Source organism: Manihot esculenta, chromosome 1 (assembly GCF_001659605.2).
Source record: "Manihot esculenta cultivar AM560-2 chromosome 1, M.esculenta_v8, whole genome shotgun sequence".
Lineage (NCBI taxonomy): Eukaryota > Viridiplantae > Streptophyta > Magnoliopsida > Malpighiales > Euphorbiaceae > Manihot > Manihot esculenta.
The window spans coordinates 17832466-17853888 of NC_035161.2; the positions used below are offsets into that span (position 1 = coordinate 17832466).

Below are 21423 nucleotides of genomic sequence, written 5' to 3' on the forward strand. Positions count from 1 at the left end.
AACAGTAATAAACTTTTTTCAGCTTTAATCAGAGGATTTTGATAGTCTGGATAATTAAAGTTATAAAGTTAAAATAAATTGATTAATTTTTTTTAATATGAAAAAAGTAGAATATAATTTACAAAATTCAGTAATTGGGGATTTTAGAAAGGTAAAAATTAAGTTATTAATTATGATAAAACATAGGAACTCGAAAATATAAGACTTTGATGCTGTTGTAACTATGGACATAAGCATTATGTCGGATTTTGATCGAAATAGAGAATTATCAATTCTGCAAGAAAGAGAAGGTAGGTAGTTAGCGTCTATGCCAGTTACTCTAATACTCAAGTTATTATATTGAAGAATATGACGAACGTAAGAAATTATTTATGACTTAAGAATAGTTATGTAAAAGACGTACTTTTATCTATGTGATTATTGGTTTTTATACTGTAAGAGGAGGGAGACAATTATAATATTTATTGAAAATCTGGCAAGTACTGGCTAATTGATTAAGGAATTCTACATGCTAATTAATCGAAAATCTCATAATTACAGATGTAACAAAGATCTGCTCGGTTGTATCCGCTAACGGTATCTTTATGTAAAAACTCACCCTATCTTATGTGGCGAAACTTGATGAAGGGCTGAATACCATGATACACAGTAAGGATTAAAGTTTTTATATATTTGAAGGAATATTAATGGTAATGGCAACAAAGATATCAATCCAAAACTAAAGTTTAACAGTACTTAACTTCAATAACCATGTTTTATTTTGGCAAATCTCAGAGGGACAAACCCTTCTTAAAGAAAATCATTTGATTGCAAGCTATTTAAAAATTAAGTATAGAAGTGGTAGGTATTATATATACTTTGGTTTAATTCCTTGCACACTTTCCTTTAAGAGCATCTCTATAAAATTCTTGGTTCTTTATTCATGTTCATCTGCTGCATCTGTCTCCAAGTTTTCTCATTGTTTTCGGCATCTCATTGGAGGAGAATCTGATGCTTGTGCCTTTATTTAATATTTATTTCTAGTCTCTAACTTCAGAGTTCAACAGAAAACTAGGAAATGCTTGAGTTAGTCAATGAGCAGCACAGCCTAAAAAAGAACCCAGAATTTCAAAGTGTCACTAGACAGTATCCTGAAAAAAAAAAGGGTAAATTACAATTTTAGCCCTATAGTTTAACAAAACCTATATATGTTGATCATTATATTTTAAAAAAAAACCAGCTATTTAGGTTTTTCAAATTTTCTTTTACAGGAAATGTCCAACAAATTAGTCCTTCCTGTGAAAACTACAGGTTGCCATTAGTATCATATCTTTTATTTAAGAACTAATTTATTGTATGTATTTAAATTACAAGGACTCAATTGGTGATGTATGAAAATATAAGGACTAAATTATGAATGGAATAAAGAAATCATTATTGTATTTCTCATAGCAAGTACTAATTTGTTGGTTTTTAAAAATTAAACGGAGTAAATAGATGATTTAAAAAATATAAAGATTAATGTGTAGATTTTACTGAATCAAAGGGACTAAAATATAGTTTACCGAAAAGGAGAGAAAAGGTGCATTGTTTTGAAGGATTTAATTCCATTAATGATGTTTTTGGCATTAAAATTGTGAAGTAAAAACCAACAGAGACATGGAAGAGTCATGTTTTTAATGAGCGATGGATTATTCGCTACGAATTCTTTCGATTTTTTATTATCAATTTATCCATCTCCATTTATATCTGCTTCAACCATTGTCTGTAAAAATACAAATCACAATGATAAGCATTTGTGTCTAGAAGGTCAAGTGAAATTTGAACAATTGTTCATCATAGAAAACTTTGAGACCTTATCTACAATGGATTTAACATCATCATTGGAGAGTATCATATCTTATTCACTCATAACAGCCAACACCTACTTCTTCAACTTCCAATGTAATAGAAAATTCACAAAATGGTTGAAAATAGATTTGCAAATATTAAATACTCATACAATCATTATTTTATAATAATGCAAATTATTAACATGATTTAAAAACTACTTCAACTATGTAGAGTAGATTATATCATGAGACTTAAGAAATGAAAAGGGACAAATGCAAAGTATAAGAGTAATGTAACAATGTATTATGGATTTCTTAAAAAAAAACAATGTATTAGGGTAAATGCCAGAGTTATTCTTCATTAAAAAATAAAAAAAACTTCTTTATCAGTGATAGAGTTTGATAGATAAAAATAAATTGAGAATAGATAAAAGATAAAGAGAATCGTAGAATTTGCTAAAAAATCTCATAAATTTTCATTAATAGAAATTATATTTATATACATAAAAAACTTAATGAAAAAGTATAATATTAATGGTAAATACAGAAAATGAAGAATAGACCTAGAAAATAAAAATAACTTTTGGATATCCAATAAAACTTTTAGATATATAATGAACATTAAATACTCAAACATTTTAGAAGAAATATTAAAAAATCTTAATTTTAACACTCTTCAAGATTTTTCACGATACCCATTTGCAACTTTAACGTTTCAAATTTTTCTTTAGGCAAACTTTTCGTCAAAATATTTGCAACTTGATCTTTCAGACTTGCAATACTTGAGCTTCACCTCTGTATTAGCTTCCACTTCCATTAGAGCATGATATTTGACTTTGACGTGCATTGTTCTACCATGAAACACTCGATTTTTATCCATAGAAATTATTGATTTATTATCCACCCAAATTGTTGTAGCTTCATCTTGAATCATCTCCAAGTCTTGCATCACCTTTCTAAGCCAAATAGCTTGATTTGTAGCACTTGCAGCAGAAATATACTCTGCTACTGCTGAAGATTGAGTAACTACATCTTTCTTCTTTAAACTTCATCAAAAAACACCCGAACCAAGAGATAATATATACCTGGACGTTCTTTTAAAATTATCAACACTACCGATCCAATCACTATCTGAATATCTTTCTAACTTCATAGGAATTTCAGCTTCAAACCATATTCCATGATCAATGGCTCCCTTAATATAACGAAAAACTCTTTTTGCAGCTCCTATGTGTGTTTCTCTTGGATTTTGTATGAATCTTGAAAGTAGAATACTTGAAAATATTAAATCAAGTCTTGAGATGATCAAATACAAAAGACTCCCAATTAAGCTTCTATATGTTGAAAAATCAACCCTTGCACTTTTATCTTCTTTGGATAATTTCTCATTAGCTATCAAAGGAGTTGACATAGCCTTGCACCCTTCCATTTTGAACTTCTTAAGAATATTTTTAGCATACTTTTCTTGAGATATGAAAATACCTTTAGCGTTTTGGTGAATTTCCATACCAAGAAAGTACTTCATCTCACTTAAGTCAGTCATCTCAAAGAGCCTTTCCAATTCAGTTTTGAACTTCTTCATTTGATCACCATCATCACCTGTTATTAAAAAATTATCGACATAGAGGGAAACAATTAGTTTTTTTTTTCCCATTATCACAACTTCTAGTGTAGAGAGTAGCTTTATTAGGACTCTTCTTGAATCCATAATCAATCAGATAAGAATCTACTTTGTTGTACCAAGCTCTAGGAGCTTGCTTTAACTTATACAAAGCTTTGTGAAACTTGTACACCATTTCTTTTTTGCCTTTGATAGAATAGCCAAGAGGTTGTTCAATATAGATTTCTTCTTGCAAATCACCATTTAGAAATACAGATTTTAAATCAAGGTGATAGATTTTTCACTTGCATTGAGCTGCTAATACTACTAGCAATTGAACTATATCATGCCTTACCACCGGAGCAACAATATCACCATAATCTACACCAAGTTGTTGTGTATATCCCTTCACAACCAATCTAGCTTTGAGTTTGTTTAAAGAGCTATCAAGATTCAACTTAGCTCGATAAACCTGTTTGAGCCCAATTACATTTCTCTCCTTAGGCCTTGGAACTAGATCCCAAGTTCCATTATTCTTTATCATCTTTATCTCTTCATTCATAGCAATGATCCATCCTTCCTCCTTTGCTACTTCTTCATAGCATGTTGGCTCTTCAATTGCAAAATTGCATCGCTCATAAATTTCAACAAGAGACTTTGACTTCGAATTCAATGGCTCATCATCATCTAAACTAGAATTGCTTTTGCTTAAACTAGGAGAATCATCACTGGCTTCCTTGTTATAATTGGCTTTGACATCATTGCTAGCTACCACATAGATAGACTTGACTTCATTTGAGCTAGGACATTTTTCAATTTGTTGTTTCTGCCGATTTCAAAATGAATTTTCATCCACAATCACATCTTGACTGATAATAACTTCTCCTCCTGAATGTTGTAGATTTGATAGCCTATAGATTGGGTAGATAACCCAAAAAAATATCAATTTCAGACTTGGGTTCTAACTTGCTTATTTTGATAGATGGAACATGAAAATAACAACACGAGCCAAAGATTTTCATATGAGCAATTGAAGGCTTGACACCATTTCAAGTTTCAATTGGAGTTGCTCCTTTAAGAGCATCAATTGTAGTAAATTTTGCAAATAAATTGATGTATGAGCAACTTCAGCCAAAAATGAATTAGGTGGCTTCTTTTCAACTAGTATGCATCTCACCATCTTCACAACACTTCTGTTCTTCTTTTCGGCGACACCATTATGCTCAGGAGTGTAAGCAACTTAAAGTTGATGAGAAATTCCTTCATTGTCACAAAACTTCTTGAATTCCTTTGAATTATATTCCATTCCATTGTTTGACCGCAATGCTTTAAGTTTGCATCCGGACTTTGTTTCCGCCATCTTCTTAAACCTTTTGAATACATTGAATACCTGTGATTTATGACTTATAAAATAGATCCAAGACATTCTAGTTATATCATCAATAAATAATACAAAATATTTGTATTTGATCAAGGATTCATCCTTTATAGAGCCACACACATCAGTGTGAACAAATTCCAATCTCTCCCTAGTTCTCCATGAAGATGCAATAGGAAAAGACAATCGATGTTGCTTCTTGATTTAACAATAAGAGCACACACTATTAGGTTGTTTTATAATGGGCAATCTCTTTGCTAGGCCTTCTTTATATATCAAACAAAGAGAGCCATAACTGCAATGTCCAAACCTCTTATGCCATAATTCAGATTTATCAACTTTAGCAAAGCTTAATGACTCCTTCACACCATTCCAACTTAACGAAAAAGTTCTACCAACCATAGACAATGTAGCAATCAATTCATTTTTCCCATCATAGATACAATAATCAACACCTTTAAAATAAAAAGCATAACCATTCAAATTCATTTGAGCTACCCTTAGCAAGTTTTGTGCTAAACTTGGAATAGATAGTGCATTATGAATGAGTTTTGTACCTTGCCTAGTTTGAATTGCAACAATACCTTTTTCTTGAGCTTCAACAATAGCTCTATTACCCAACAAAACCTTTGTCTTGCACGTCTTATCAAGCTTAGTGAAAATACTTTCATCCTTTGTCATGTGGCTTGTACAACCACTATCAAGGAACCATACATGCTTGCTTTCCATTGTAGAATTTTGAGCAATCATAAACTATCTTTCCAATTTTTCCTCTTCCTCGTCCTTTTCAATGTAATAAGCTTATTGCACATCCTTTCCTTGAGCTTGGCTTTATTTCTGCATGCAATGTCTCTCAATATGGCCAAGTTTCTTGTAAAAATGGCATTGAATTGGAGATTTACCTTTGAACCAGCAATACTTTTCAAGGTGATTGGTTTTAGAGCAGAACTTACATGGAGGAAACTTCCCCTTTTTCTCTGAATCTAAAGTCATTGCTATGCCTTTGCCTTTGCCACCCTTGTCATTTCTTTCCTTTCTCTTCTTTCTTGCCTTGCTTCTATTTGTGCCTTGCTTGAAAAGGACCTTCAAAGACATCTCCTTCCCTCATAATAGCTCTTTGCTCTTGAACTTGCAGTTGCTTAAAAGCTAAGAAACACTCATAGTTTTAAGATCATTAGATTCTTCAATTCCGAAAATCTTGGACTCAAACCTCATAGGAAGACTTATCAATATATTTTTTGTCACCTTCTCATTAAAAAATTATTCTCCAAGAAATCTCATTTTATTAACAACATAAAGAAGCTTAGAGGAGAAATCCTTTACACTTTCCCCTTCATTCATTTTCAAAGCCTCAAATTGTCTTTTCAAATTCAAAACTTTAACAGATTTCACCCTAGCATTCCCTTCAAATTCTCCTTTCAACTTATTTCATCTCTCCTTTGGAGATTCAAAAGTCATGATTCTTGTGAAAATCACATGAAACAAAACTGAATGGAGAGAAGCAAGAGCTTTTGGTTTCATTGCCTTGTTCTCTTCAAATTCCTTCCTTTGAGCTGCAGTGGGATTATTGCCAAGAGGGGCTAGATTATTACCTACTTCAACAACTTCCTATAAGTTTAACGATTGAAGATAGGTGTAACAGCCTGCTTACCGGACCATCACCGGCACTAGGATCCAGATCGGCTTAAGGCCGCCGGGACCCGTAGTAAGCCTACTGTCAACTCTGTGTACCTGATAAATCCCATACATGATCATACTTAAGCTTAAAACTGTTACTTACTCTTTTTTTTTTTTTTTCCTTGCTTGACTATCTTTTCTTTCTGTATAACTTCCACTAAGCCTGGACTATGCATGCTCTGTCTGTATGCACTCGAAGAGTGATACCTGCTATGGTACCATACAATGACTACAGAGATAGAAAGACTACCATGCACCAAGCTTAGCTCATCATCATCACAACATTATCTCAATCATATATAACATCAACATAAAATGATCATGTGCAAAGGGATAAACATACACTAGGGCCAAGCACAATTCTATAACTCAGTACATAACTTACTATTACATCATTTCTCTACATTACATAAACTCTGTATTGTACATCATTATCATGTCCACTATTCTATACTATTATATATGCCTTTTACCCTTGCTATCTCTTTCTCTTTCTCTTCTCTGAGGCCCTGAAAAATGGGATTAGGGAGAGGGATGAGCTGCTAAAGCCCAGTGAGCGGAATCTAAAAAAAATCACATTTAAAACATGCTATCATATGATGCATCACTGCACAAACATTTCACATCTCGGATTGGACATGATCCCAAAACTCCCTCTGTCAGTGCCCGGCCCCCAAAGGAGCTCACACAGGTCTTTCACTAACTACTCATGGTGCCCGACCCTATAAGGGCTCTCACAGGACTCATCCAAGGTACATGCCCGGCCCCAAAGGAGCTCACACAGGACATACAATAATGACAGACTTATGGGCTATTGAGATCGCCTCGGTCCAATCCACATATACAAGTAAGAATGCAATGCATCAACTTGGTGAATACTAATGCAAAGCATCCTACATAAACATGGCATTAATGATGCATGAATCATGCTAAAACAGTTCTTAACTTTTAAAAGAAAGTTCTGTTCCACTCACCTCTGTCAACTGCTGAGCAGTCTCTGTACCTCTAACTCTGTGGGCCTCCTTGGTCTCTCGGGTCCGTACCTACACAGGTGGACTCAAATGAGGACCAAACTTACTTAAACATAACTCCCACTATCTCCCCAAAACCCCTCTAAAACATCATAGGCATGCATGGAAAAATGGGCAAAAGAAGGCTGGACTGGGCACTTTCGGCGGCTGGTTCGGCGGCCGAAACCTCCCTCCAGAGACGAAACTCATGCATGTTCGGCGGCACCTTCGGCGGCCGAAAGTCTCATCCAGAGACGAAACTCATGCACTTTCGGCGGCCGAACTCCCTCTTTCGGCGGCCGAAAGCCCCTTTCTCACCCAAAAGCCTAGCTTTCGGGGGCAAGGTTTGGCAGCCGAAACTGCCTCCACAAGGGGTTCGGCGGCCGAACCTTGCTTCGGCGGCCGAACCTGGATTCTCCAGAAAGGCAGAATCCGAGCACAACTCATGCTCCCAGCCTCCAAACTCCTATCAAACACCCATAACATGCATACCAACACTTCTCAACGAACATATCACATAACTCATGCATATAGAGGCCTAAAAACTAGTTCAAGCCCCAAAAACAACAACAAAACGCATATGAGCAACATATGCTCAAACTCATGCTTATACCCCAAAACATGCCATAAACCTCTCTAAAACTTCTAAAACTTGCTTTAAACATAAGGGGAGGTGAGGATCCATGCTTACCTCTTGAAGAACTAGAGGATTGATGATCCAAGCTTGGAGATAGGAGAAAACTCAATCAAACTCTCCAAGGGCTCAACTTTGCTTCCTTTTGCTCAAATCTCTAAAACAAAGCTCAAATCAAGTTACAACATGCAAGATTTGAGGAAAACATGAGAAATCACACCAAGGAGAGCTTGAACCTACCTTTGACCCAAAAACAGAGTGTTTAACACTCAAGTCTCGGGCAAAGGGGCTTTTGTAGTGGCCAACCGACTCTTCCTTCGGCGGCCTAACGTGCATGCAAAACCATGCAACTTTCGGCGGCCGAACTTCACCTTCGGCGGCCGAACCTGGCTTTTGTCCCCTTGGCCTTTTCATTTCAAAACTCAATTTTCTTAACTCAAACCATGCAAACATGATAAAAACACTTAAAAACATCTTAAAAACCTTTCTTATACCCTTAGGGCAAGCTCCGACATCCTCGAATCCCGACTTCCAACGGAAAATCCGCCGGAACGTAGGAATTCTGATACCGGGGTCTAGCCGGGTATTACAATAGGTCTTCATCTTGATTGATCATATGTGATAATTTTTCCCATAAAATTGAGGACGACCTAAACCAAGGATGTCGCTTAAAGACATCTTGTACTACTTTAACCTTCAAAACCTTTAACCTTGATTGAATAAACTTTACAGATCCCTTAACAATAACACTCCGATACTAATTGATAGAGTTTGATAAATAAAAATAGATAGAGAATAGATGAAAGATGAAAAGAATTATAAAATTTGCTATAAAATCTCATAAGTTTTCATTGATAGAAATCATACTTATATACATAGGAAACTTCATGAAGAAGTATAACATTAATGATAAACACAGAAAACAAAAAACATATCTAGAAAATGAAAATAACTTTTAGATATCCAATGAACATTAAATACTCAAACCTTTTAGATGAAGTAATAAAAAAACTTAATTTTAACAATTAGGATGCTCAGTTTGCTATTAACACTATCACAATATGAGTGCACTTTTGTGATACTCTTTATTATATAAGCAAAAGATTGATCTTTACCTCATCATGTTCAATAATGCCATTTTCTAGTAGATCATACAATCTAAATGCAACTAGAAGAAGAATTATTTTTGCCATTTTAGTGGTCATAGATGTGTTGATACAAGGCATAAAATTCCATCTCACTATCAAAAGAAATATACAGCAAAGAAGAAATCCACACATGAATACAACCTGCACATAGTTTTGTCTGTTTTAGATGCATTTAAGTGGAAGAAGCTTAATGACCAAACAAATTCTCTAACTTGATGAGATTTGACATTAGACAGATGAAATACCTATATTCGTTGATATGAAATAACAAATTACTAATTTGATGAGATTTGACATAGCTAAGAAACTAGGCTAAAGAAAAGATTACGTGTGGAAATTATTATTACGGCCCGTGAACAAATTTGAAATCAATATGAAAAACAAAAGATTAGTGTTGAGCTTATTCGTGTTCGTGTCAAAATCGTATCGATTCATTTATGAAATGCTCATGGGTGGACCCACTAACCTGATTTGACATATTTATGACATAGCTTGTTATTTGTATTCCATGTCGACTTGTGACCCACCAACTTATTTTGACCTGCCAATCTATAATTATATTATTAAAAAAATATATATTATTAAATATATATATTTATTTTCTTATAGTTGGTTTATATTTTGTTTACTAAAATTTATTTAATTTTTATGCATTTATATAATAAACTAAATATTGTCATCTTCTAAATTTTTTTATTAAAGTATTAATTTGTTAAATATGAAATCTCACTTTCTTTAATGTCAAATAATTAAGTTTTATATTCTAATTTATTATTAAATTATGAATTTTTCATATTGTTGAGATTAGATTGATGACATAGCCGGAATGGAACTATATTGTGATTGGCTAGAACCTGTAAAAAAGAAAACGTGTGGTGGTGGTGGGTACCCACGGCAGCCACTTTGATGCTTAAGTCAGTATCGACGAGTATAGAGAATGCAAGGGATTGCTTAGAATTTTAGTGTTAAAGAATAGTGTACCTTTGCCTCTGTGATCCTTCTTTTTTTATACCATAGGAAGGTGGTGATAAATATAGAATTTTCCGATAATCCGATGATGATGCGACTGTCTACTTGATAAGGGATATTGCCAACTAATAATTTGGCAATCCTGCAATTACAGGTGTAATGAGTATACATTGGATTAAGTTTGTTAATGGTAACCTCGTGCCGAGGCTCGCCCATTTGAGGGAAGGGCGAGTCTTGATGTTGCATCGGGTGTCAAGGTGTCTGGATCTTCCTTCCCTCAAGACGGACTGCATTTCCTACTCACCTGATCCTTGCCATGTGGACATATCTCATGATAACAGCTTGTGGTCTACTTTGGGTGATTGTTATGTAGCATTGGAGACCCCCCGACCAGTCTTTGATTCTTCAGATTCGAAGGTGGTGCTTTGTCTTCTTGATCACGTGGCACAATTTGACTGTTTGTATCCTTTTGCCTTCCCTTGGTCATATTGACGGCCTTATTTTTTGGTCCATATTAAAGGTTTTGCCAGCCATGCCACTATATAAGAACCCTCCTTTCTCTTTTGTGTTTTGTGACTACCATCTTCGGGAGACATGGAATAGGGCACTTGTTGTCTTCCTTTTAAGGATAACCAGATCTGTGTGAGGGATATCATCATGGTCTATGAAGTTTAGCTGAAGGTGAGTTTTTATGAAGGTACGGGTATACTGCTAAAGGTTGCATTTGGCCTTACTATAATGCCTCTTCAGAGTCGTGATCCTTTGATCTTCATGAAGATGCAATCGCATTACTTGGCACCACGAGCTGCAATCAGCCCAACTAAACACCTCGTTAGTATTACGGCCCTAAGGTGAGGGGTTGGATTTGTGAGGTAGATTCCAAGGGCAAGGCTAGGAGGTAGTTGGAGAGACAATTCTTCGCATGGCCTTTTAAATGGTGTCTTTCCATAGGATGAGATGGAGTTTATGTTAATAGACTTTTTAGGGTTCTGATGTAATAGGGACTTTACTCGAGTCCCTTTTATCTCTTTGTAATCTTTTGTAATGAAAATGCTTATTTTCCCTATCTCATTCGGTAGTATAGACATATCCATTTATGGATTTTGACTCCTAGTTTAGCAAATATTCCTTATAAAATTTTAGTAGAATAGAATAAATACATGGACATGTGGGCTAGCGGGTATGCACCTCTGCCTCGTATGACGCCATATACATTTTCTTAATAAGTGGCCTTTATTCATGTTGGTTCTTGGCTTATCCTTTAAATTATCCTTTGATCTTTGATTGGCTTCCCCCTTGTCCCTTGGGAATTAGTATACCCTCTTCTAAATTCTCTTGGTACGGGGGACCTGTTTACAGGAACAACGTCCAAATGGTGTGGCGGGTACTGTCTTGTGACCTATCTTAGTGAAAACTGTCTAGTGGCCTTGATTAGAGGGACCGTCACCCGAATAGTCTAGCAGGAGCTACCTTGTGACCTAGCCTGGCGAAATCTTCCTTGTGGCATTGATTAGTGGGAGCAATGCGAATGGTTTGGCAAGAATTGCCTTGTGACCTGGCTTGGCAAAAATTACCTTATGGCCTTAATTTTTGGGACCCACGTCCGAATAGTCTAGCGGGAATCACCTTGTGACTTGGCCTAGCAAGCCTTATGGCCTTGATTAGTAGGACCAATGCCCGAATGAGCTAGCCTTGCGAAAGCTGCCTTATGGCCTTGATTTGTGGGACCAATGCCCGAATATTTTAATAGGAACTGTCTTGTAATCTAGCCTGGCAAAAATTGCCTTATGACCTGGCCTGGCAAAAACTTACCTGATGGCCTTAATTTGTGGGACCAATGCCCGAATGGTCTAGTTGGAACTGCCTTGTGACCTGACCTGGAAAAAATTACCTTGTGGCCTTAATTTGTAGGACCAATATCCAAATGGTCTAGCGGGAACCTCCTTATGACCTGGCCCAACGAAAACTGTCTTGTGGCCTTGATTAGTGGGACCAACGCCTAAATAGTCTAGCGAGAATTGCCTTGTGACCTAGCCTAGCAAAAACTGCCTTGTGGCCTTGATTTGTTGGACCAATGCCCGAATGGTCTGGCGGAAACTACTTGTGACTTGGTCTGGTGAAAACTTCCTTGTGGCTTTGATTTGTGGGACCAATGCCCGAATGGTCTGGCTGGAACTGCCTTGTGACCTGGCCTGGCAAAAACTGCCTTGTGGCCTTGATTTTTGGGACTAATGCCTAAATGGTCTGGCGGGAATTGTTTTGTGACCTAGCCTGGTGAAAATTGCCTTATGGCCTTGATTTGTGGGACCAACGCTGGAACGGTCTGGTGAGAGCTGCCTTGTGACCTGGCCTGACGAAAACTGCCTTGTGCCTATTCTTGTTTCTTTAGTCTCTCTTTTTTTTTTTGGAAGGCAATCCATCGTTTCTTGTTATTGGAGTACACAACATATAAAAAAAACCTCGTTAACTCATTATTGATAAAATTTTCTCAAATTACAAATATTCCATGAAGGGGAAACAACTTGACCATTTAGTTTGGCCAGCTTATAGGACCCTAGGTGAATATCCTTTAAGACCCTAAATAGTCCTTTCCAGTTCTCACTCAGCTTACCGGGTTTGGCATTGCCACTTGTCATGTCTTCTTTTTTGAGGACCAAGTCTCCCACATTGAAGGCTTGCGACTTGACCTTTCTATTGAATATATTATTCCTGTAAACCGCTATTCTGATTGGGGCCTTTTCTCGTAAGAATTCAGCTTGGTCCAAATTGAATTGCATCTCTTCGGGATGTCCTGAAATTTTAGGATGTGTCCTGAAGCTGTTCACTTGTATTTCCACGGGAAAGACTGCTTCGGCTGCATATACAAGGGAAAAGAGTGTTTCCCCCATTAGCTATTCTGGGAGTAGTCCTGTATGCCCATAATATGTGAGATAACTCCTCGGGCCAATTGCCTTTAGCTTGGTCGAGTCTTTTCTTCAGCCCCTGTAATATGGTTCTGTTTGTAACCTTTGTCATACCATTGGACTCGGGGTGGTAGGCTGAGCTGAACCTCAAATCAATTTCCCATTTCTTGCAAAAGTCTCTAAATTTGGTGCTTACAAACTGAGTTCCATTATTAGTAATCAATATTTTGGTTATTCTGAATCAAGTGAATATATTTTTGCTGATAAAAGAGATTGCTTGTTGCGTAGTGATGGACTGTACTGCCTCAGTTTCTGCCCATTTGCTGAAGTGATCTACTGCCACGATAACAAACTTTCGTGACCTCGATGCCTTGGGGAATAGGCCAAGGATGTCTATTCCCCACTGAAAGAAAGGCTAGGGACTTCCAATTGCTGCTTGCATTTCTCCTAAGGTCCTTGGGATGTTTGCATGTACATGGCATCTTCGATACTTCTGGACAAGTCTCTTCGCATCCTGCATTATCATTGGCCAGCAATACCCTTTTCTAAATGCTTTTCGGGCGATCGTTCGAGCTCCTTCATGGCTCCCGCAATCACCTTCATGGATATCCTTTAAGATTTTCTAGCCTTCCTCCTCTGTAACACATCATGGCCATGGTTGTGTGGAGGACCTCCTATATAACCAACCATCAATTAGTGCGTATTTAGAAGACTTTCTTATTCTATGTTTAGCTGATAACTCATTGGTTGGAAGATCATCCAGTGTCAAGAATTTGTATACGGGCATCATCCACGATTCTCCTTCTTCTATGAGGAAAGACTCTTCCATCTCCGTCGTTGGAGTGTGTAACTCCTCAAACTGGAATGGTTGAGTCAAGTGTTGTTCACTCACTACTGCTATCTTGGCTAGAAGATCTGCCTCTTCATTGTTGCCTCTGTCTATCTGGCGAAGTTCGCAACTGCCTTGCCCGCTTTTGACCTTCTTTATTATGGATCAGACCTTTTCCTCATATTTGACGAGGTTTGATTCTCAAACTTTGAATTATTTCCGACACTGATTAACAATCAATTGTGAGTCACTAAAAATAATCAACTTTTAGATACCTAGCTCCTTGATGATTCTTAGGGCCATTATTACTGCCTCATATTCGGCTACGTTGTTGGTAGCTTTGAAGTCGAGCTTTGTCACATATTGAAGCTTTATGATGGTTTAAGACTGCAAAAGGATCTCGATTCTTGAGCCCCCAGCCCCACAAGCTTCATTTGTCCAAAACTTCCATTCTTCTATGGTCGCTTCAAAGGACTTTGAAAGTTTTAACGGTGGTGTCATCTCTACGATAAAGTCAGCTAATACTTGGGCTTTCATGGCCTTTGTAGGAATATACCTGATATCATAGGCTGATAATATTATCGCTCAGGTGGACAACTGTCCTAATAACTCCAGCATGTGTAAAATCTTTTGCAGAGGATAATCGGTTTTGACTTCTATGGTGTGTGGCTCGAAGTATGATTACAACTTTATTGTAATACCCAGCTGGAGTCCGGCATCGGAGTTCTACTTTCCGGTGGCGTCCAGGATGTCAGAATTCTCTAGAAGGGTTAGATTTATGTTTTTCTACAAGGTTATGATATATTTTATCGTTTTAAAGCATAAGGAAATGAGGTTTTGAAAGAAATGAACCAAGGCAGAAAAGTCAGGTTCGGCCGCCGAACATGCATGGCTTTCGGTTTCACGATAGGCCGCCGAAGGTGGTCTGGCCAGCCACCTATAAAAGGCCCTCAGTCGGTTGAAAGGATAAGGCTCGCCGATTCCTTTCAATTTCTGAGGTGAGACTCTGTCCTTCTTGAGTAGTTTACATGTTTTTATCACATCTTGCAAAGGTTTGATTCGTTTACTGAAACGACAGACGGACGCTGCCACTGATGGGTCACACTTGGGTCCACTGACCCAGAGAGGATACTCTAACTCAGAAATCATCAAACCCAACCTCTCTATGGCTCTCGCAGCAATAAAGGAATGAGAAGCACCGGGGTCCATCAAAGCATACACATCTGAACACCCAATGATGAGATTACCTGACATCACTGTGTTCGACGCGTTAGCCTCCTCCTGTGTCATAGTGAAAATCCGTGCTGGGGCTACCGGATTTCCACCTCGGGAACCTGCTGCTGAAGTAGAGGCTGCCCCTCTCCCTCTACCTCTGCCACTACTCTGCAGTACGGCTGGAGCTGCTGGCTGTACTACACTGCCTGAACTCATCTGCTGGGATGGTGCAAAAGTCACCTGAGGACAATCCCGAGCAAAATGCCCTTCCTGTCCACATCTGCCTCAAACTCAACCACCTCAACTCCTTAACATGCATACACCTAAGCATATGCTCAAAGGGGTCAAAACCTACCTAAAAACCCCAAACACACAAAACAAATAACACATATACAAGGTTTTTCTCACAAAATTACCAAAACGTCCAACATAACCCTATTCATGCAACTCTCCCCCAAAACCTCATAAAACCTTCAGAAAACATAAAAACAGGCTCAGGATCTTCACTTACCTCTTGAAACCAAAAAGATGAACGATCCTAACGTGAAGTTTTGGAGCAACTCTCCGTCAAACTCTCCAAACTTCACAACTTTGTGTTTTTAGCTTAAAACCTTCAAAATAACATAAAAACGAATCAAACCTTTGCAAGATGTGATAAAAACATGTAAACTACTCAAGAAGGACAGAGTCTCACCTCAAAAATTGAAAGAAACGGCAGAGCTTATCCTTTCAACCGACTGAGGGCCTTTTATAGGTGGCTGGCCAGACCACCTTCGGCGGCCTATCGTGAAACCGAAAGCCATGCATGTTCGGCGGCCGAAAGTCACCTTCGGCGGCCGAACCTAGCTTTTCTGCCTTGGTTCATTTCTTTCAAAACCTCATTTCCTTATGCTTTAAAACGATAAAATATATCATAACCTTGTAGAAAAATATAAATCTAACCCTTCTAGAGAATTCCGACATCCTGGATGCCACCGGAAAGTAGAACTCCGATGCCGGACTCCAGCCGGGTATTACATTCTCCCCCCCTTAAGAACATTCGTCCTCGAACATTCCTAAACAAACAAGAAACACATAAAAAAGAGTATAGCAGGCTTGCTACGGGTTCTGGCGGCCTTAAGCCGACCTGAATCCTAGCGCCGATGACGGTCCATTTTGGGGTCGTTACATTTATGGTCGACATGAGTACTGCAAACGCTAATTTTTCAAGAGGAGGGTAATTCAACTCTACCCCTTTTAGAACTTGGCTGGCATAATATACCAAGCTTTGTTCCCCATTATTTTCTTGAACAAGTATCGAGCAAACTGTTTCCGGTATCATAGATAAATATAGAAACCAAACTTCACCTTTGACAGGCAGGCTTAGCAACAGAGGAGATGATAAAAAGGTTTATAGACTTTCAAATGCCTCTGTATACTCTTCCCCCCACTCAAACTTACATTTGCCTTTTAAGGCTTTGAAGAATGGGAGACACCTTCTTGCTGAGCATGATATGAATCGGCCTAGGGTAATGACTCGCCCATTTAACCTCATTATTTCGTTGATGATTTTGGGTGCTTCCATATTTTTTATAGTGGTGATCTTCTCAGGATTCACCTCTATGCCCATTTCTAAGATGACATATCCCAAAAACTTACCATCCTTTACCCTGAAGGTACACTTTTCCGAGTTCAGCTTCATGCCCACCTTGTCCATGACATCAAAGACTCTTCAGATATCCTCTAGGTGTTCTTTCAATGATTGGCTTTTTACCACCATGTCATTTATGTAAACTTCGACGGTTGATCCCACCATGTCCTTAAAGATTTCTGACACTAACCTTTGGTATGTGGCTTCTACATCTTTTAAACCAAAAGGCATTACCTTGTAGCAGTAAATTCCTTCATCTATTATGCATGTGGTCTTCTTTGCGTCCTCGGTATCCATCATGATTTGGTGATATATTGAGATGGCATCAAGGAAAGAGACCATTGCATGACCTGAGGTTCAGTCCACTAATCTATCGATGGATGGCAATGGATAATGATCTTTTGGACATGCTTTATTTAGGTTAGTGAAATCCACGCACATTCTTCACTTTTCGTTAGCCTTTTTTACCAGGATTGCATTAGCCAACCACGTCGCATACTGCACTTCCTTTATCAATCCTGCGCTCAAAGCCTTATCAACCTTCTCTTTAATCACCTGCTGCCTCTTTGGTGAGAGCTTTCTTTTCTTTTGTTGGACTAGTTTTATGTTCTTGTCAATAGATAGCTTGTGAGTGATAAGAGCTGGGTCTACACCCATTACATCCTTTGGGGACCAAGCGAACGTTGACACTCTACTCTTTAGCAACTCTACCGGACGAGTCCTTATTTCACCAGTTAGGGCAATGCCGAATTGTACCTTCTACTCCTTTCCTATATGTAGCTCCTTTACCGAATCTGTTGGTTCTGGTTTTACATGAGATTCCAATTTCTCCAGTAAGTCAATGGGCATGGTTGCTTTCTTGAGATTTTTTGCTAGGTTTCTATGACCTTCTTTGGCTAACCTCGGATTGCCTCGGACCATCGTTGTTCCTCTTGGAGCTAGAAGCTTAAGACACATAGTGCCCATGTTAATAACGATACCATGGCAGTTTAGGACTGGACGACTGAGTATCATATTGTGTAAAAATGGGATATCTACCACCGCAAACTCTGCGTACAAATCTCGTCTATATTTCTCATCACCCAACACCAGGGGAAGGTTGATAGTGCCCAGCACTGCCATAGTCTTGTCTCCTATCCTACTAATGGATAGGAAACTTTGACAAGACTATTCTTATCTAAGCCTAATTTGTTAAAAACATTTAAGATGAGAAGATTAATAGAACTACCTGTATCTACAAGTACCCACATTATCTCGTACTAGTTCAGGAGGATCTTAACGACCAACTGGTCATTTTAAAAGAACCCAACTGCTTTGTCATCAGGGCCAAACCTTACTTCTTGCTTGGTCCATGGTTATCGATGGATGGACAAGACATCCTCTGCCACACTATTATTTTTCCCTTTGCTCTTATCAGGTCCTTCCGTTATGACATGTATGATTCCAGTCATTTTGAGAGATTAAAGAAGAGAGATTCCTTTTTTCAAAAGAAAAAGGAACAAGAGACTAACTTTAATCAAGATGAACATATAGGGTTCAATAGATTCCCGGTAACGAAACCAAATGATGTTATTGAGATTAGATTAATGACGTGGCCATAATGGACTATGCTGTGATTGGCTAGAACCTGTAAGGAAGAAAATATGAGGTGGTTGTGGGTGTCCATAGTAGCCACTCTGACACTTAAGTCAGTATCGACGAGTATAGAGAATAAAAGGAATTGCTTAGAGCTTTAGTGTTAGAGAATAACATACCTTTGCCTATGTGATCCTTCTCCTTTTATACCATAGGAAGGTGGTGATGAATATAAAATTTCCTAATAATCTATCGATGATGCGGGCGTCTGCTTGATAAGGGATATTATCAGCTAATAAATTAGCAATTCCACGATTACAGGTATAATGGGTATATGCTGGATTATGTCTGTTAACGGTAACCTCATACCGAGACTTGCCGATTTGAGGGAAGGGTGAGTCTTGACATCGTACCGGCTGTCATGGTATTCGGATCTTCCTTCCCTCGAGACGGACTGCATTTCTTACTCACCTGATCCTTACCACGTAGACCTATCTCGTAATGATAGCTCGTGGTCTGCTTTGGGCTATTGGTATGTAGCATTAGTCTTAAAATAAATATATAAATTTCATATAATATATTATTTCATAAATATTAAAAATGTTGGATTTTTATCAAAATAAGTAATATTGTGTCATGTCAAAACGTTTAATGTTTCAAATCATGTCAATTCGTGTTAATAGATTTATAGTATCAAATCATGTTAATGAGTTTATTCGTGTTAAATGGATCATATCCTGTCATTTTAACCCAATACGATTAAATTAATCTTGTTATGTCGTGTAATCGGTACAATAATAGAATCGTGTTAGTGTTAAGATTTTTAACACGATTCATTATCGATCCTTAATTGTGTTCCTGTCGAATTCTTTCGATACAAACATGACCCACCAACCTGAATTGTCACCCCTAGAAAAGATAATGTCTTACATAAAATTGAAGATCAAATTGGATAAGAATTATCTAGTATCCCTTAAGTCAAATGAACTTGCAGTGACTAGCATTATTGATAAAAGTGCTCTTAATAATTTTTAGGAATGCACATTTTGGGATGTCTTGATACATTGAAGCAACTCTCTAATCATTTAGACATCGTATGATTAATGGTATAACACAAGGTACTATTGATTATGTTCTTAAAGGCCAAATAGCTTATATGAATATAACGTGCGTGAAAAAAATTTGTTAAGATTACAAACGCAAAGCAAGGATATTGAGTAATAAATTAGTTGAAGAGTTCATACCCTATTCGCAAAAAGATTATGCTTATTTCTATTCCTAAAAAGTGTAAGTCGGAATTCTTCCTATTATAAAGGAAAGAAGTTAGCATTTATTATGATCTACCAAAGAAGCGAAAAAGCCTATGCTATAGAGCTTTAGGCTGCAACATTCATAAGGATAAATAGCAGACTTTTTGAGCCCAATTGGAGGTACCTTGTGAATGAGAGGATCATCAATTATGGTGCTACTCAACTTTTTGAACATATCATACAAAGCCTCCATTTCATTGAAGTAACCGAAACAATTAAAAATAACAAAAAGTTGAGACTTGCAAATTATAGAGATGATGATGGTCATAAACATAATTAAAGCTAGTAATTAAATGCGATGAACTCCTGCAATGTCAAACATCTATAATTTGAGTGAGTGAGCTATATGGTGGTTTGACTAAAGAGCATACTACTTTCTTCCACATTTAACTGCATACCATGTATAGGAAGCAAAGATGCAATGGACTATCAAAAGATTAAGAAAAGTAAAACAATTACAACCTGAGATTGGTTCCAAGGCTATAGCATAAAAGTGTGGCAAGAATGAAGCATGATGCAGATGGCATGTCAACATAAAGTAAAACAAAGGTAGAAGGAGATATCTTATTGACCACAAGCATAATTTCATTGCAGTTCAGAAGATAATGGCAGGAGTCATGGATAGATTTGTGTAAATATAATTTAAGCATATAGATAGACCATAATTTAAGCATCAAGAGACTTCACATTTTAGCAAATTCATGGTTAGTACATGTCTTTATGGTGCATATGTACCATGCTCTAGACAATTGCAAGCAAACAAAACTATTCAACAATTTTGCAGTATGGCTACACATTCTGTTTTTGTTTAATTAGACTCTACTAATCTAATATTGAGAAGAAAAATAATAGACCAACTTTTTATTCAGAATTTCTACTTACATGGTGTCTCATAAGAAATTATGATAGGATCCTCATTCCTGAATGTTTTTATTAGTAATATGCTCTATAGCCGATCTATTGGTGTAGTTGGATACTATTTTTAATCTATTTTAAGTATCTAAATACATTTTATAAAGGCTACTATTTATCTTTAGTGTTAATTGAATCTCAAGTAAAGATAAAGTCCATAAGGTTATATTACTGAGCAAAGTAAATTATAATGTAGTTATAATTATAAGATTCCAATTGCATTTAAGTAATATCTCTAAATGTTCCTGGTCAATGTTCTTATCATAATTGGACGATAATTAGATCTGTTGAGACTGATACATATTATGCTCTTTCCTTCTAAAGGAAGCAACTGATCTCATAGGTGGAGATATATGAGATATCTAAAACTAATATGTAGGTGTCTATTTTATAAATAAGTGCACTGAACTGACCCACCTGAGAAATCCATATGGAAAATTACTTGTGTCTATGGATTACTCAAGTAATGGTTGTGTAAGTGATCATTTGAGTTGAAATCAATAAATAATCTTATACGGGGACTTTTATGTTTTGATTCATCTTATATGTTACTTGGTTCATGAGTAACAAATGGGGATGAATTGGATATATTAGGAACTATATGAAGGTATTTATGTGATTGAGAAATGATTCATCACTCTAGGTTAAGTTAGGGAATGTTCCATTTGTTCTTTGCTAGCATTGATCATGAAATCCTTGCACAATGTGGAATGAAATTCCAAATGAGATTTGGAATTTCATTCAATAGGTCAATAGCTAATAAATGAGAACTAATATGATTTAATATTACAAACACGTTTCATATATTAAATGTTAAATCGG

The 21423-nt window shown here is 37.0% G+C and overlaps 1 pseudogene; it reads right to left on the reverse strand.

Annotated features, from left to right (window-relative positions):
• Positions 1-1070: 1070 nt before the first annotated feature.
• Positions 1071-19957, reverse strand: LOC122723642 (annotated as a pseudogene).
• Between the last annotated feature and the right edge of the window lie 1466 nt (positions 19958-21423).